At 33.1% G+C, this 5,251-nt stretch overlaps 1 pseudogene; it reads left to right on the top strand.

Annotated features, from left to right (window-relative positions):
- The first annotated feature begins 4,452 nt into the window (after positions 1-4,452).
- On the top strand, positions 4,453-4,552 carry LOC122127474 (annotated as a pseudogene).
- The last annotated feature ends 699 nt before the right edge of the window (positions 4,553-5,251 follow it).

Raw genomic sequence — 5,251 nt, 5'->3', positions numbered from 1 at the left:
GGCTAAAAATTTTGATATAGATTGTCTTAATATTTTTGCTACCTAAAGTGATTTTAAAGAGCCTATTTGGCTCACTACAAAGTAGAACAGTTTGAATGAGGACAGGAAAATAAATTCTACGTCCAAATGAGGGAACTTAAAAGAGTTTTAAAAGAGAAACCATGAAGATGTAGCGGGGTGGGGTGGGGAGGAGATCTTATAGTCTTTCAGCTTCACTGGACTTGAAGTCAAGAAGCTGTGCTTAATTGGAAATCAGGGAAGAGCTAGAAGGAGGACATAGAATTAGGACATAGAAGCATTGTCCTTTGTAATAGACACTGTTACCCAAGGTATGGATGATTTAACTCTATTCTGTTCCATACATCTTTCTGAGCAAATGCAAGACCAAGAAAAAATAATCTATTGAAATAATTTTGCAAAGAATAACTTCACTGATCCTGATATGGTATCTAAGGAGAGTCTTAAGAGAGAACATAAAAGTGGAGTATACTTCAGTTTCCTCTAAGCATCTTGTTAGCAAAATATATCTTTGAGGTTAGAAGTGATTGAACCAAAAAGTAGTGGAGTATTTATTTTTGTGGAACTTTAGACACAAGAAGACTTTCAAGGTAAAAGAAAAAAAGTATAGCTAAATATTTGTGATCACAGCTTCTTGAATCGGTTTTTTGGAGACAAAGTTTTACATTAGAGTTTGTCCTCATTAACATAGATGTTGGATTTTCGTGGCAACCAAATGCAAGGGTGAAGCTTAATGGACTCCCTTGGACAAGTAAACAGCATGGTAGAAAAAAAATGGCAAATAATATTTAGGAAACTAGTTTGGCTAATTACTTTGCCAGAACAAAGAATGAAAGATATAATTCAAAATCACTTGACTTAAAAGTATGAAGAAAGAGTAGTGAAGAGAGATGAGAGAAAACATAGAGGACTCTTCTGTCTCCAATGGAGTAATGGATTCTTGATCTTGTTTCTTCCATTCTATCTTCACAAGCCATCAAGTGTGGCTGAGGACTGGAGTATCCATTTCAGACAAAGAGAACTCACAGAAGAAAATATTTGCAGCAGATGTAGGTGATTCACAACCTTAGACAATCTACTTAAATCTGTTCAAAATTCTCTGCTACACCAAACTGCCCTCTTTGAACAGCTTTGTTTGCTATTCCCCAGACTACCCTTCATGAACTATTTAAAATTTTGAGAGGTCATATACTCCTCTCTAGAGATTGCTGTTTGGTTGTGATTTTTGTGTGTTTTTGTTTTTTGTTGTGTTTTTTAATTAAATTTCAAAAGGTTGTGCAAGTGTATTACAATAAATATGTCCATCTAATTGTCCAATGCTCCTGGATCAGAGTGACTCCTTCTATCATTCTCAACCAACCCTTCTCCAAGATGTATTTCAGATTTATCACTTCCTTTATCACATGTGTACATTGAGTATTCTAGCTGTACTTGCCCCTTGTTCCATTTTTCATTCATTCTGTCTTTACTATTATTCCTCTCTGGTTTCAACTTCCTGATAGTCATTCTGTTAAACTGTTAATATTCTGAAAGTTTTATATACTATCCATGGAGTTTCAATCCTGCATACACTTGAACTGATGTCAGCTTATATTTCCATAATTCATTCATCTGCAATAACAATTTGCAAGACTGGAGAGGTGAAGCACCTAGACATGATTTTATTCTCATCCATTTGGAAGATTAATCTTTAGTCAACAAGAAAGTTTAAAAATGGCTTAGAATATAATCCTAACTACCAAATTTTATAAATGGCTTTGAAAAAGGTTTATGATTATTTTATTTTACATGGGATAATATTTTCTACTACCTATAAGTTTTGGAAAAAGTAGAAGACTACGATTTTCTACTATACAGGAATATGGTAGAAATAGAAGACAGGTTTTTTGTTTGTCACATCTCTGATGAGTACCCATATTCATGACTTTAAGTCATATTTCTTACTATGTTAGACTGATAGGTAAAACATAAAATAACATATGATAAAGCAACTATTTGTGACATTTTAAAATGCACCTTAGGGGCTTGGAAGGTGGCTCAGTGGTAGAGTGCTTTCCTTGCATGCATGAGGCCCTGGGTTCGATTCCTCAGCATCACATAAGCAGAAAAAGCCAGAAGTGGCGCTGTGGCTCCAGTGGTAGAGTGCTAGCCTTGAGCTGAAGAGCTGAGGGACAGCTCCCAGGCCCAGAGTTCAGGCCCCATGACTGGCAAAAAAATATATATATACCTTAGTAAGTGATTAAACTTACTTTATTAGCTAGTGTTTGGGTTTGAATTATGGGAGGTTTTTCTATTTGACACATTTCTGTAAGGCACATACTGAACAACACAAATGGTGGGTGGTACTATTTCTACACTTTAATGAATGGTTGAACCTGTTTGGCATTAGTGCTGGGTAAAAAAAACAACTCTATTGTAACTTGCACCCTAAACTTGAAAAATTTGTAATGTCAATATTGTCTACTTGTCAAATGTAATTTTGGTGAATGTGATTTTTAAAAGATTATTTGAAAAGGAATCTGTTTTCAGGAGATTAAGTGTAGGTTATCATTGGTTTGAGAATGATAACATTTTTATTCTACAGAAACAAGTTTTACTGAAGTACCAGTATTTTGAAGCATTAACGATCTTCTCAATTAATGTTTTTGTGAATTATATTTGACCTGTAATTCAAGTTTGCCTAGCCTTGGTAGACCAATTATGGATCTATCGTTCTAGGAACTATTTTTTTGCCTACTTATGCTGGACTGAAATCTTTGAGTAATCATTAGAAGAGGGGTATTAAAAATAATTTTGTGACATTTGTGATCTTGGTCACTCATATGGGCTGGTCATTTGTAAACTGAAAGTTTGAATTACTGTACTTTCTCTCAGATTTCGTGATCTCATCTTTCATTTTAAGTTGCATTGCATTACACAATTGCTTACCACTAATTCTGGTGTCATAAGGAATTGAGATGGATTTTCAATTACTTTCTGTTGGCATGTTTCATGAACCTAGGTGAGAAATCTTCCCCTTGTTATCAGATGAAGAGGATAACTAAGACCTGGGATCCTAGGAACCGTGGGTCCTGCAGAAGAATAATACCTTTTAGATATCGTATCAGCAAAATTTGGGTACAATCAGTAGAAATGCTTCAGAAATATAGAGAAAAACATTTTGCAACCAGTGAGTTAAAACAATAAACAGAGCAGCAGAGTAAAATCCCTTATACATTAGAGGAAAACAATTGTTTTTTTTTTACAATGTGAATTCAGAAGACCAAGAATACTTAGAACATATCACAAGTTTATACCAAAGACATTGCATTGATACTTTTTATATTCTAATGTACATTCTAAACCTTATTATTTATATTCCAATCTATTTATTGTAATAAATATCTATTTATTTGTCAAATTATCAATTAATTCTAGTAAGTTCCACTGTGTGAAATAAAATATCAGCACGTATAAATATAAAATATATAACTATAAAATATAATAAAAAAGGCACATGTTTTGCAATGTTCTGTTGTGGTTACGGTATCAAAGGCAACTGTGTTTTAAAATATTATTCCCTTATTTCTACCTCAGTGTTTGGCAGAGTTGGACCTAAAGCTTTACCATTTGGAGATTTACAGCCTAGAGACAAGAGGAAACACTGTGATTAAAACATTACCAATTTAAGGCCTATTATCGAGGAGAAACATATAGACTTCTCTTGTAACTATGAAAATATTTGATGAAAGAAAGGCAGTAGTGTAAATTCCTGCCTGGATGGATGGTAGACTGGCCAGGACATTTGGTAATCATGCATGTGAAATTTTTTTCACCTTCTTGGCTTTAGCTACTATTGAAATGTTAGGTATAAAAAACAATTATATTTTGATAAAATACCTTCTAGCCTAAATGATTCTGCCTTAACTGTTTATCTCTCTATGATCCCTTTTAACTAATATTAGTTTTGTTCCAATAAGAAAATCTATGCTGTCAGGGTAAGATATTCTGGTTGGTCTGTTGCTACAGGGAAGAAGAGTAAAGGGTCAGGTAGACATTTGTACCAGTAAGACATCATTTAGGAATTTTTAAGCTGCAGAAGTTTAGAAGTAGCTCTTAAGCAAGGCTTACTTTGAATCCATTAACTCCACAAAGCTAACTCAGTTTATAAATAAGTTCTTGAAAAACAATCACCTTTGGACCTAGCTATAAAGGCTTCAAAGTATGATCAAATTTAAAATGAAAAAGACTTAAAATAGTCATTGACAAAAAAATTGCAAATGTGAGCAATCGACCAAACAATATAAGCTTTTCCCAATATACACAGAATTTTAGAGAAGTAAGATCAATAACATTTTTAGGAACAATAAGGTTTCCTAGTTAAAAACAGTCAACCAAGGATATATGCCTGTATAAAGATTGCATCAATAACTACTTAAATTTACAGGATACTACATGCTTCAGCAGGACGTTTACCCAAATTACTACAATATAGAGATTATCATGGCATTTGCACAAGGATGATATGAAAATTTGTGAAATATTCCATATTTTTCATTCTTGAGATGCAAGAAATGAAAAACAGTTATTAAAAAATTGATTACAAAAATACAAGTCGTTATGTCGAAAAATGAACTTTACAACTTTGTGCGGGTGGAGGGGTAGCAGGGAGGATTGAGTGGGGGAGCAGGGGAAGGATGGGAATGGATGGGGAGGGCAAATACAGGAGGAGGCTACAATGCTTGATGAGAAATGTACTCATTATCTTGCCCATGTAATTGTAACCCCTCTGTACAGTATTTTCACAATAAAAAATTTAAAATGCAAATGTAACAATATATGTAATTCATTGAACTGAAAGTTAGTTTGACATCAGTGCGTTAAATCCTCACCTTAGAATGGCCTTTATATAGCACAATCTTTACAAAACATTTGAAATTGGATAACATTGTCATTTTATCCCAAAGAAATAAAATACTATAAGGACCTAGGAAAAAAAGGAATCTTAAACTTTTTCTATATGGAATGCTATCTGAAATAACACATTTATTAACGAACCTATATATTATAAAACAATGTATAATTCAAAGTATTATATCTAGGAGAGAATTAAATAGATTATGGACATTATACAAACAAAATACAGAGTATTTTAAAATATACTTTTTTCATACAAGCACCAGAAATATTTTTAGTTTCTGTACTACTCATTTCAACAGATAAGGTAAAGTGATTTCTGATTTAAAAATCACAA

Source organism: Dipodomys spectabilis, unplaced genomic scaffold (genome assembly GCF_019054845.1).
Source record: "Dipodomys spectabilis isolate Male_0828 unplaced genomic scaffold, ASM1905484v1 ptg000301l, whole genome shotgun sequence".
Lineage (NCBI taxonomy): Eukaryota > Metazoa > Chordata > Mammalia > Rodentia > Heteromyidae > Dipodomys > Dipodomys spectabilis.
The sequence above is the reverse complement of the archived record's forward strand: the minus strand, read 5'-3'. Positions and strand labels throughout refer to the sequence as shown.